This window comes from Castanea sativa, chromosome 4 (assembly GCF_040712315.1).
Source record: "Castanea sativa cultivar Marrone di Chiusa Pesio chromosome 4, ASM4071231v1".
Lineage (NCBI taxonomy): Eukaryota > Viridiplantae > Streptophyta > Magnoliopsida > Fagales > Fagaceae > Castanea > Castanea sativa.
The window spans coordinates 41,418,706-41,431,857 of record NC_134016.1 but is presented as its reverse complement, the minus strand read 5'-3'; the positions used below and the strand labels follow the sequence as shown (position 1 = coordinate 41,431,857).

Sequence of the window (13,152 nt, the reverse complement as noted above, 5' to 3'; positions counted from 1 at the left end):
GTTCAAAATTTTGAGATGTAAAATCTAAACAACCTTAAATTTTAGGGGGTAAAATCTAAATTTTATAATGTCAGGGTAAAAAATCTAAATTTTGAAACTTCAAAGTAAAATCCGACCACCTCCAAATTTAGGGGTGTAATTTGCAACCTACAAATTTTAAATTAAGTTCTATACTTTCGGATTCTCAAAAAAAAAAAAAAAAGTTTATACTTTTGGAAATGTTTTAATTTTGTATAATACCCAATCTTCATTATTCAACAAAGAAGAGTAACATTTTCCCTCAATTGCTCAGCACTAGCAAGAGGAAGAGAGTGCTTGTATAATAATATATTAATATCTAAAAAACCAAATTTAGCAAGGGCATGTGCAATACAATTGGCATCTTTCCTAACTCAGTTACAAACACACTGGACAAAACCTCTGCTAAGACCATTTCAATTACAGTAACATTATTTCTGAAAGGTTCGACTGTGTGGTTATTATAACAGATATTTATTATAAATGAATATGATGTCAGTTTTGTTTAAGTAAAAAGAAAAGAAAAGAAAAGAAAGAGCTAGTCAGCATGATATGGTTTCGTGTCTAAATTGATATCTTAGACATTGCAGGCAGCTACTTACAATAAAATTAATTTCCATTTTCCTCCCCTACCATCACTCATTATTAATTCAGCCCATAGCTTTAACATTATCTCTATCTCATCTGCGTTGCCTCGTCCTTAAATCTGTAGATTGAAAAAAAAAAGAAAAAGAAAAAAGAAGCATTGCCAAGCCAGTAATGAACTTAGGAATTGTTGCAAGGATTTTAATCTCCAATGCGGGAAATGGTGTTCGGATAATTGCACTATTATGATGCTTAAAGAGTGATGATGCCAAAAACTAAAAATACCCTTGTCAGAGAGAGAGAGAGAGAGAGAGAGAGAGAGAGTTTACTAGACAAGTAAATCATGGAGAGAACAATATTACTGGATTAGTAAAGCATGGAAAGAACAGGTAGATATACTACAAAAGGCATTGTTGCGCCTAAGCTCCAGTTTACAGATTATTCATTTTCTAAGGAGTACAACGGTCCATGTAATGCCGGCTTCATTGGGTAATTTTTAAGTGTCTGAACTTTGCAAATACTTGTTATAAAGCCACTGGGATACGTTCAAAGCATTTCCAGTGCTTTCCACTGGGAATGCCTTCCTACTCCTTTGCCAATCATTTGTAAGCTTTATCCATTCCCTTCTCCAATCCTTCAACTGAAAATCATGGCCCTTCTCTAAACTTTCTAATAAGAATTTGAAATATATAGCTGCTCGAGGGCCATAGTAGTCTCGTAAAAGCCCACTCCAGTACTTGTTTCCTAAAAAATATGGAAAAGATAACAATTACATTAATGTATAGCTATAATCAAGCGAAAAATTTCATCTCTCTACAATGTACAATTGTAGGATGTAGAGAACAAACATATAGGTTGCAAAGAGGTAGTTGTCAGATGAATCAAAGAAAGTGCAGCTGAGGTTACTGTTATAATCAATTATCAACTTAGAAAAAGGCTAGTGACCCTGATGGGACAATTTTTCGGAGCCAAATGGGAATACCTACAGGTCCAACTGTAGAGAGAATATAAACATCAAGGCAGAAAATGTTATCATACCATAATCACGAAGCAGACTAGCTTCTTCCACTGTGTTGTCAAACCACATGGTTATTTGAGTTCTTGCATTCCATTCAAACTGTAATTTTGAATCACATCAATTAAAATGAACTGATTTGTGATGTTATTCGAGAAGAAATATGTAACAAGTCAAAGGGATACACACCTGTTTTTTCTGTTCTTCATCTTGAGCAAGCTTTTGTGCACTATCTAACCAAGGCCCCAAAAGGAACCCCTCATGGCAAGCTAAGAGTGTGTCCATATCTTCCACAAGGTCCAAAAACTTCTGGGTACGACAGGCCACTCCATGGATATCATTCAACCGATAGGCTTCTATAACCTTTAAGAATAGCTGGTTTGCATATTTTGCTAAAGCTTGTCTAGTTAGGTCGACAAGGTCATACCTAAGCACAGAGGACATGTGAGCTGATATGGAAAAAACATGATACAATAGGAAATACATAGAAAAGTGTGCGCCAATGGTAGTAGTTCAAGAATAACTAGAAAAAAAAGACATCACTACCTATCATATAATAGTGTTTCAAAACCAGGAAATGCTAACCTGTAAGTGTTACTTTCTGATAGTTCATCTCCACTTGAGATAAAAAGTTCTAATGCGTGTATTACTTCAGAAGTTGAATACCATAGATGGGGTGTATCAAATGAATCAGTTATTTGCTCCATGGCTGATCTTCTTGATAGTGATTTTCTCTGCTGATTATACCTTTCATGCGGTACCGAAATAAAGGAAGGATCAACATCAGGGAATGCCACAATTATATCCCTGTTTTTGTCCTGTTCTCATATCATAAGGGTTTAGTTTCAAACAAACATTAATGTGCTAGGCATATCTGTACAGGTAATAGCAACTCAAATATAATTAACCAATGTTGCAACAATAATACAGGTAGTTTCTTTATATCAGTCTGGGTAAACCTCTATACAACCAGGCAGAAGCAATATGAGACTGTTACATCAAAATTGGAAATGAAAGGATTACGAGTACTATAACGCATAAGCTGTTTGGGTAAAAGGTCAAACTGATGCATATTTGTGAAAATTTAACATACAAGAATCCTTTTACTGTAGGAATTATTGATACAAAGGCCATATTACTTTACAGTCAAACATACATGAAGCAAGTTAGGGGAACTTACATAGGCACCATCTGTGCAGTTGTAGACAGTGTGATATAATATATTCCAAGCATCTTGTATTAAGGGAACTGATTGGCCATAGCGTCTTTTTGAATATAAATGAATCCATAACTGAAATAAGGATGATCAGGTGATGTTAATTCAAAATCACAATTTTTCCTATAAATCCATATCCCCTCCAAACAAACACCAAAACTGAGATGGAAAAGAAAAAGGTAAGAAATTCAGATTTGATTAAAGTTTTTAAACCAAAAACATAGTTTTAAAGGGGCTTATGAATCAAATTTACAGAAAATTTAAAACCAAATACTTAAATACACTGTAAGTGGGAGGTGAATTTACAAAAGCTCAAGAACATCGAGAAACAATGAAAGATGTACGTGATATCATGGGTTCAAGTCTGGAAATGAAATTCTCAAAGTATTCCAAGAAAGAATGTCCACAATTTCTGGGTGATATTTATACATAGCAGACATCAACTGCTGCTCAAGGCAATTCAGGCAGAAGGTACAAGTTCCAAGGAACACATCATGCAATCCATGGTATGAAATCATAACCTACTTAATGACATATGGACAAAATTTGTCCCATTTGGGAGGCTTGGGAAACTAAGTTACCATATCCTGCTTGTGAATTAACTTCGAAATTGTAAAATGAAACTACAGACGGATAAAATAAGCAACATTCTTTAAATTGAGATAAAACTTCAACATTACCTTGACATCAACTTTGTTGTTTTGAAATGCCATTTCAGACATGAGGTCATAAACCACAGGATTCTGTTCTATACCTTCCATTGACATTCCAACACCAACCTTTAGGTAAGTAAATAGGTAAAGTAAGATACATGATCTAAATAAAATAGTAAAGAACTTGTGCAAAAGGACTATCAGTGTTACTTTGTAATCGATATCTTTTCTTTAAAAATTCACATTTGCATGTGCTTCTGTAATGTATGAAGAGAGAGAGAGAGAGAGAGAGAGAGAGAGAGAGAGAGAGAGAGGTTATGCTGCATTGCAATATTCTTAGTTATGATTGTCGGAGTGCTATGACCAAGGAAAGTGGCTCCAAATAAAACATGCAAGGTGTGAACATCATATACTAGATCTCATAAATAAAGCATGCCTGTGTCAATATATATTAACATTTACTTTTCTATTTATCCTTATTGTTTCAGAGTAAAGAGATGATTCTAAAAATGATGAAATTTTTAGCATATAAAAATGCATGAAAAAATTTGGAATTTGCTTAATCAGTTAGCCAACAATTAAGTTTGTCAGACTCAATAAAATTTTCTGAGGTCTCATCTTTCATCCTGAGAATTTTGGAAAATTTAATTTACCACTCTAATTTCAAGCCATCAGTAATTAAACGATTAATATCTTGGTCCATTTGTCGATGTTGCATGATGTATTATTACTTCCAACCATCATAAAAGTATCTGATCTATGCAATTTACGCTCTGTTTGTTTCGATGTAAAATATTTTCAAATGTAAAATATTTTACATGTAAAAAATTTTACTGTAAAATATTTGCCGTAAAATATTTTCAAGTGTTTGGAACCACAAAACACACGAAAATGCAACCCACCACCAGCCACCCCAAATGAGCAAAAACCACCAACAGCCACCCCAAAATGAGCATAAACCATTAAACCACCCGAAAAACCAAATCTGGAAGAGAGGAAAAAGACAGCCACCACCTAAAAATCTGACCATTAAACCACAAATCTGAGCACAAACCACCAACAATCCACAATGAGCATTAAACCACAAATCCGATCAAACAACTCCATAACCACCCAAAAGAAAGCAAAAAAAAAAAAAAAACCACGAAATAAAAACCAATTTCAGTTCACAATTTCATTTTATCTTTGCTTGCCACTGTAGCACCTTCCAGACGTTGATGGTAGATCACAACTGTAGCACCTTCCTTTGATCGCAGCTATCCAAATCATGCTGGAAAGCTTCCTTGACCACCACCGGCATCACAGCTCCCCACCAAGAAGCCTCCTCATGACTTTCTTTTTCTATGCGAGATGGGTATGAAAGAAGGGAAATAGATCTGACGATGGGGGCACCGGCAGAAGCTAGAGTTGACCGGTGGTGCCTTAGACTTGGAGCCGGAGATTGGTGGGAGAGGGGACCGGAGGTGGCTGGGTTTTTGGAGAGAAATTTGATTTGGGAGAGTTTAAGCGTAAAGTGAGTAGGAGTGAAGATGGCGAGGGAGTGAGCAAATGGAAAATGTTTTACCAAAATTTTAAGTGTAAAATATTTTACAAAAATTTGCTTAGGTTGATTTAGTTGACTGAAAATATTTTACTTTTGACTAAATATTTTACTGCAAAACAAACACGGTAAAATTGGAAAATATTTTACATCAAAACAAATGGAGCGTTAATGCATAAATATTTTCTTAAGAAAATTCAAAAGGGTATAAAAGACCAATATATTGCAATTCTATCCTCAAAAGGGTGTCATGTTGTTAATGGGGGTGCCACTTTCTGTTTTCTTGTCAGAACTCTGCAAGTTAAAGGGCTGTGAATTGGCTTAGAGGGTTGCCTTAAATGTTTGTGTTGTGGTTTAGGGTTCCTGTTGCCCCTGTACTGGGTTGTGCGTCTGTTCAGCCTCAGTCTGTGAGTGTTGATTGCCTACTTGGTTTTTCTTTCAATAGTTTTGCTGAAATATTACCAAAAAAAAAAAAAAACCCTAACATGTCGTAGCAGATATCATATGCAGCCACAACTACAATGACACAAGATAATTGACATGATGGGGCTGCAAGACGCTATGACATAAACAAGAAAATTGATAATATCTTGAAGGAAAAAACAAAAATCACAATGGACAAACTTGCCATCGTTGAGTTTTCACTTTTACGAGCATCAACTGGTCCAGATGCTACTGAATCTAAAATTCCATACATCTCAATGTTCCCTGCAAAATTGTGCAACATACACCTGCAGAGTAGTAAACCAAGAAATTAACTAAGAAACCAAAAGGAAAATGGAACATAGAAAGGTAACAGAACCAAAAAAAAAAAAAAAACCCTCTTATAAGCACATAATGAACTTTCTAACAGCTTACTGTATAGACCCAACACAAGTTTCACATTTTGACAACGATGTAGGGTGTTGGCTCAGGAAACCAACCAAACACTGCTGGGCCAATTTCAATTGCCAATGTAACAATTTTCAGTATTACCATATACATTCTTAATGTATACGGGAAAAATGGAATCATTCTATACTTCAAGGACAAGCTCAGGCAAATGCCAGCTACGCATTTTGATTCTTATTCACCAAAAGGGAGAAGAAAAAAAAGAAAAAATAAAAAGGAAAAAAAGTATAAATTGGAATACTAATTATATAGAAGCTTTCGAAACACTACAGCCCATTTAAACTATTCTATGAGTGGTCATGACTCGCTGAGTGTCCACATTTAACAAGTATCCAACACAGTAATTCTCAATTAGATATTTGTCTGGATAGCTTTGATAACTAGAAATGGGGAAATGACTTACCATATGTAAGGAACACCATAAAACTGCTCTGAAGCAATCCATATGGGTTTCACTTCAGCAAACAGATCAAGGACGACCAGCCTCCCCACAGGAACAGACTGTAAAAGTGCCTGAAAACAAGCATAGGTTACTGTCAACCAAAAGCAACATAAAAGTGAACTAGACCACAATCATGATCAACCTTTAAAGCATAATTTACTCAAAAATATATAGCAAGAAATCATGATTGATTTTTCCAACGTTGCAGGTTTTTTGCCCTAAATTTATCTCTTTAATTTCCCTAAATTGTTTTCTTCTTTCCCAATCGCTCAAAAACTTTAGATACAAAAAGGCCACTTCAAAGTTGATAGTTCCAATCAAATGCTTCAATGTTACGTTAACAAACGTCTTATCTTTATTGAGTTTGGCTTGAGCTGCAGATGATTTAATACCAATTCTTACATGAAATAAGTAATGTGTTAGATTGAAATGCTTAAAAATGAACATGCATAAATAACTAGAAAAGCATCACAAAAAGAGTATGATATAGATATTACTATATTGCCTTTGTTTGCAGAGGTCTCCAAAATGGATCATATGAAAACAGCCACCCCTGCCAAAAAAAAGGTAGGGAGGAGAATGTTAGATCCAAAACTGAAGCTTAACAACATACAAGAAAGTCAAGGCCACAGTGGATCTTTATGCTAATATCAATTGAAAAAAAAAAAAAAATACACACACACACAGAGATACATGTAAAATTGTGCAAAAACTGCATTGAATCATAAGGTCAAGGAAAATGGCTGCATCCTAGGAAAACCTAAAATCACAAGTAATAGTTTCACCTGCATTAGCCAGACAGCAGCATCATCACCAGTTTGCATTCCCCTGAAGATTGCAGCACCTAATGAAGAGATATACTCCGGGTCATTACAGGTGGGGTGTTCTCATCAAAAGTATCACTGGAGTAGGTTCAGAAATCATTACATGATATAATATAATCTTAAGGAAAAATACTTCCAATTTGAAGAAAAAACATAAAAATTGAAGAAAGCAGTAGGAATATAGAAGCATGCACTGTCTAATGCATGCAATGGATAAAATTTTAATTGTGTACATAACTTTTTCACTTCAAAAGAATGCACTGATGACGGGTAGCTAAATCAGCCCTTTCAACGTCTCCAACATCTTAATGAAACATTTTTGATTTATGCCTCTTAAAATTACTTCTGAAAAGTAAAGAACAGTCAGGTGCATTTAGTCATCCACAGAGTAATGATTGCTTTTAGATGAATTGTAACTCAGGCCTTTAATTACATATTATGGTTGATTTCAAGATCAAAAAAGAAGAGAACTTTGAAGATCACACTCATTTCTTTGGCACCCCCCTCTGACCTTTGTGCTTGTATAGGTTCATGATATATACGTTGAACATTTATTTCATATTCACTCAAATGAGCAAGGGTTAAAATGAATTTAAAGATTAGGAACTGAGAGAATATCTTACCAGTTGTATATGTGACCAGTCCTTCCATATTCTGACCAAAAAGGCAATTCCAAGCACATCAAAAAATGAAAACACTAATCTTTCTTAGGCATACGTGTAAGATCCTACTGATTTCATATGCACAGGCATGGGTATATAGATAAGTGCACCTTTCAATTGTTCCTTGATGAATGCTGTCCCAATTTCAACAAACAAGGGATCAGTTGCATCAAGAAGATATGTGCAGCACACCTTAGGGTCACTCTTAACTGAGAACCTGAAGCAGGATCAAGAAAAGGAAGATGAGGTCTTCAGCTTTTACTGAAAGAGATAAAAGGTTCTCATATATAAATTATAAATTGAGATGGATTGGGCATCTGTAAGTTTGTTAATGAAACTAAAATAAAACAGTACAACAGTTAAATCCTAGCTCTTCAAGCTTTTTGTTGGGCTTTGAGGCCTTTCAGGACTTCCATGGTTCTCCAAGGTATTAATTTTAGAAACATTATAAAATTCTTTTCATCAAGCATGTCTAACCCAGGAAGGTTTTAGATCTTTGAGTTTTGTACATTATTACATTTTTATTTATTCCAACTTCATTTCCTATTTGTTTTCATTTTTACTTGGAAAGGCTCTCTCCACTCTTCCAACAATGTATTTTCTTCACAAATAAGGCAACCCAAGTCATTGCAACTGCTCTTTAAGTTCTATTTTGTTTAGGAATTGGTCCATCTTCTATAAGATGTGGAATGCATAGGTGCGTGATGTATATGACAAATGACACTTGGAACATATATGCATGCAATTATATCTTTGGAAGTCCTGACCCAATTAAAATTTCTGGCCTTTTCTGTTCATAAGGACAAAATAGTAAATCTACGAAGTTTTTTAGTTTTTTGGTATTTGTTGGAAATGTTTTCGTAACAATCCTGAGGAAAATACTAGCCTTATCAGTACTATACCTAAAAAGACTAGTCAAAATTGAGCTCCCAACAATTGCTTATATAGCCTATATTGGACTAGATTCACAATCGATGTGCTACTAAATATACACCATCTTTAACATTCTCATCAGGCCTTGTTAAGACCTATATTATGTTGTATTGCCTCCAAGCCACACAACATTTATAGGTTCAATCTACCACAATTTGTCACAACATGAGGAATAACTACATTTGTGCTATACCTCAAAAAGACTAGTTAGAATTGAAGCTCCAAGCAATTGCTTAATAATCCAGATTGACCTAGTACATTCTTGATGTGGAACTTAGTACACACCCGTGCAACACCTTCATGGTCCAAATTCACACAGCCAGGGATATTATAGATTATGCCTTCAAATAGATCCTTTTGATCATATTCCACTCCCCTTGAAATACTAGTACTAACCCCAATTGGCAAGAGTCACTTGAAACACGTGATCATCCCCTATATTAGTAAGTTTAAGAAAGTAAGCAATTCTTGTATTGTGGCATTATGTAGCCATCAGCCAAAGGCATCAGGTGTTAGTTCACACGTTTTTTTTTTTTTTTTTTTGATAGGTAAGTGTTGGTTCACATGTTAAGTTGGCACATTGCAGTACTTACCAATTTCCCAAACGTGTTATCTTTGCTGATGGAAATATATATGTCAATGCTGCAGGAACATTTCCAGAAAAGGCAGGAAGAACTGAAAAGTAAACTTTGCATGCATTACGAGCATTATCCACACAATGGGGAAAATGGAAGTAATCCATAAATCAAAATTAAAAAAAAAATGTTAATAATGAAGATTGACCTAAATCAAAATGAGAGGTTCAGCCTGAGATAACAACCACCTTTTATAAGATAAAATGACATGTTAAGTTCCAAATAAAATGAAATGTCGATTTAAAGATAAAGAAATGCTTGATTTTCTTAAAAACTTTCACTGGTTCTACTACTATCATAAAATTTTCCATTGCAACCATACATAGAAATTCCAAAATCAGTAAGGAAATCAAGACTAATGTTATAGATACATTGACACCTGGAGTCATCCCAAGTTCATACATTCTGGCAAGAATTTTCTTCTGTAGAATCAGCTGTTGATCCAACCAACTTTGTGGTAGTGGTCCACCCCATCTGTTGATAAAAACATTATAAGTTAGAAGAAAAAGTATTAAAAAAAATTAAAACTAAAACAGTTACAACTAATAGCCATCGTTTTCATGGCTATTAGTTGTTGCACTAGTTTTCATGAGAAAAGAGATTTTGATAACAGCAGATGCCAAACTGGCATGTCAAAGTGACAGGCTTCAAATAATGAGGTGCATGGATACAATTAGCATTTCAACCTGCTGAAAAGTATTAGCCTACAAAATCAAAAGGACTCCAGCAAGAAATTTGTTACAATCAAGAATTTAACATAAAAATTTAGGGGGGAAAAGGCATGTCAAGTTGTTAAACACACACTAGAAGGTCATTAAGAAAAAGTTTCACAAGTCAGAAAATAATATAGCCCTACAAACAGAAAACCAACTAATCAAAATTTAAAAACTTACCCATGCAAATTTCCCATACGTGACCATGCAAGAAACGCAGGGCCTCCGAAGAAATTGTCCAAATCCGTTTTGCTTACATTAAATTTCTGCTAGAGGATTAATAATAAATCATTAAAAGACAAATCAATAGGTGCTAAATTATTTTTTACTCTATCTATGACTCATGAGTAACTGGAACTAGTATTGTCATTTGAATATAGTGAACTGACTAAACAATTTACCTTAAAAAAAACATATAGCTTTTTCATGAAGCCAAAATCATAAAAATATTGTAGTATCCATGTTACTAGTAACCAATTTTTTCCAACAAGTACACACAATGAAGCAAAACTATACCGAGAGACTGAAAGATTTCTTTCAAACTCATGGAAAATTGCATAAAGCCAACCACAGGAAATTACCTGGAAAACCTTTTGCCAAATAGCCTCTTGCCCTGTAAATGCTAGCGGCAAATTAATGCCTTGCAGAGCCATCCAATCAATTTCCTTTTCCCATCTTTTCCAGTCCCACCAAGCAAAAGAATCTTCCAAAAGCAGATGAAAGAAAACAGTAATAACATCTATCAGAATACAATTGAAATTTGAGGCCATAATCACTGGAGATGCAGTTATAATAGTTTCACTTTCACAAATACTCTAGAAAGATAATTGCAATTTGAAAGGGGAATCTTACAGCTAGATGAAACAGCATTCTGGTAGTAGTTCCAAGGAATGGGTCTCTGAACCATGATACCAGCATCTTGAACACGGGGGAGCAAGCCCGCTCTAGGAACTGAAAATAGCTGCGCTCCACCAGTTTTATCCCAAGATATATGTGAACCACACCAATACTTCAGATACCAGTGCAAACCAGCCGAAATCTCCACTGCAGTGACCCCCATAATTCTATTCAAGAAATGAAAGTCACATTCATATGCGTCAGCCACATTATTTCGGTTACCATCTAATCATGTTCAATGGGGGTAATACACCACACATTTGAATGTGCTTATACATTTGTGTGTTAGCGAGTACAATATGTCATCACAAATATTACACTCTACAAAAGCAAACATTCAGGAATTTCATTTCCAAGTAAACTAAAACATCACAAAAGATTTTGAACACAGGGCTCAAGTCAACACCAATAATGACACTAAACTATTCAACAGAGATAAATCCTTGTGTAGCGAATAAAGAAATCTCATTCTCAACGTACAAGATTTCCGGATCCCCATTTCTACTGAAAGATGGATTGTTCTTGATCATAAAGCAAGACTCACCACCACATTGCTCCTAAGAAAGTAAAAGAAATAAATGAGTGAGATCCTCTTTGTAAATAAAAAATGAAATATATAAATATGAACTTGACTTCGGTCTAGTGCCTCTAGTACGTTGGACACTTTGCGATGGCAACACATGGCCAAAAGTGAATGTGTGTCATCATCTCAACCAGTCCAGTGCACTGAACCCAATCTTTGCCCATAATTACGCTTAGTATAACTCTATGTGATGTTTCAGCACCTCATAATTTTTATTGGATTAAATTTAAAAACTCCACCATTGGACTACAAATTCTCTTTGCTCTTAACAAGCTATGTCATTTACTATCAGACATAAACTCACATACTTTTGCATATAATTTTAAGGATACAAATACTTGAAATTCAAACATTTTATGATAAAGATAGTTATTGATGGTCGATCATCTTGCAAATTATTTTGCAAGAATGGAGAATATTATACAAGACAGTGCAATTTTTCAAAATACTTGTTTAACAAAAATTATAGAGCAGTCTAACAGTACAATTTTCACAGTAACATTAATCAACAGTCACATTCTGCATTTTTTTTTTTCTAGTTCCACTATCAACAATCAGTTTCCAGCTGATTATGTACGTATTTTCATTTCAATTTTCTAGGCAACTAAACGAAGCAATAAAATTGAAATTTTCTCGGCAGCCAAACAGAGTAACAAAAAATTGAAATTGCAGTAAAATGAAAGACCTTGGAGACGATTTCGAAACGGAAGCTAGAAGAGTGAGAAGGAAGGAGGCGGCGGAGAACGGCGCGAGCGGCGGCAACTTGGACGGCCGGAGGAGCTCGCTCGCGGTCCTGGATTTCGAGAATCCGCGAGATGTATTCGACTCCGATCGTCGAGGAGTGAGCGAAGGAGGAGCTGAAGAGCACGAAGATGAGAGAGAGAGAAATAATGGCGGGAAAGTGAGAGTCCATGATGGTTAGTGAGATAGAGAAAAAAAAAAAGGAAGGAAGGTTTGTTATGGTTATGGAGGTTGTTTATAAATATAGAGAGAGAAATGTTGCATGGTGACGATCATTGAAGAGAGAGAGAGAGAGAAAGAGAATCTTTTGATGATGAAGGTTGAGACAAATTTTGAAGGCCGGCTGTGACTGTATCAGAAATGGTGGTTTGTTTTTGTCTGTTTGTACCTGTTTCTTCGCAATTCATTTCGGTGCTCTGTCTTTTTTGCTTTCATTCTTTACTTTAAATTGGCTACTAACTCATTCATATGCATGAAGGCCGGCTGTGACTATATCAAAATTATACTTAAAAGATATTCATTAAGATGCATATTTTTATAATGGTTATTAAACCCAGTCCGAATATTGACTTAGTCTATGAGTTGAGTCATTGGGTTACTGATTTAACTAATGGATCACCAGACAAACGATAGGGTCAAATATATATAAAAGTTTGAGAAATCATAACATAAATATGCAAATTATAAAAAATAAACATATGCTTAAATTAAATTTGTAATTATAATTCAAAATCAAGGTTTTACAATAACAGAGTAGCTAATCTTTTGATAAGACTAGAGTCTTGGAGGTAGTAGATAGACAAA

General features: G+C 34.9%; 1 pseudogene; it reads right to left on the bottom strand.

The window, feature by feature from the left end:
• Positions 1-940: 940 nt before the first annotated feature.
• LOC142630435 (alpha-N-acetylglucosaminidase-like) lies at positions 941-12,733 on the bottom strand (annotated as a pseudogene).
• Between the last annotated feature and the right edge of the window lie 419 nt (positions 12,734-13,152).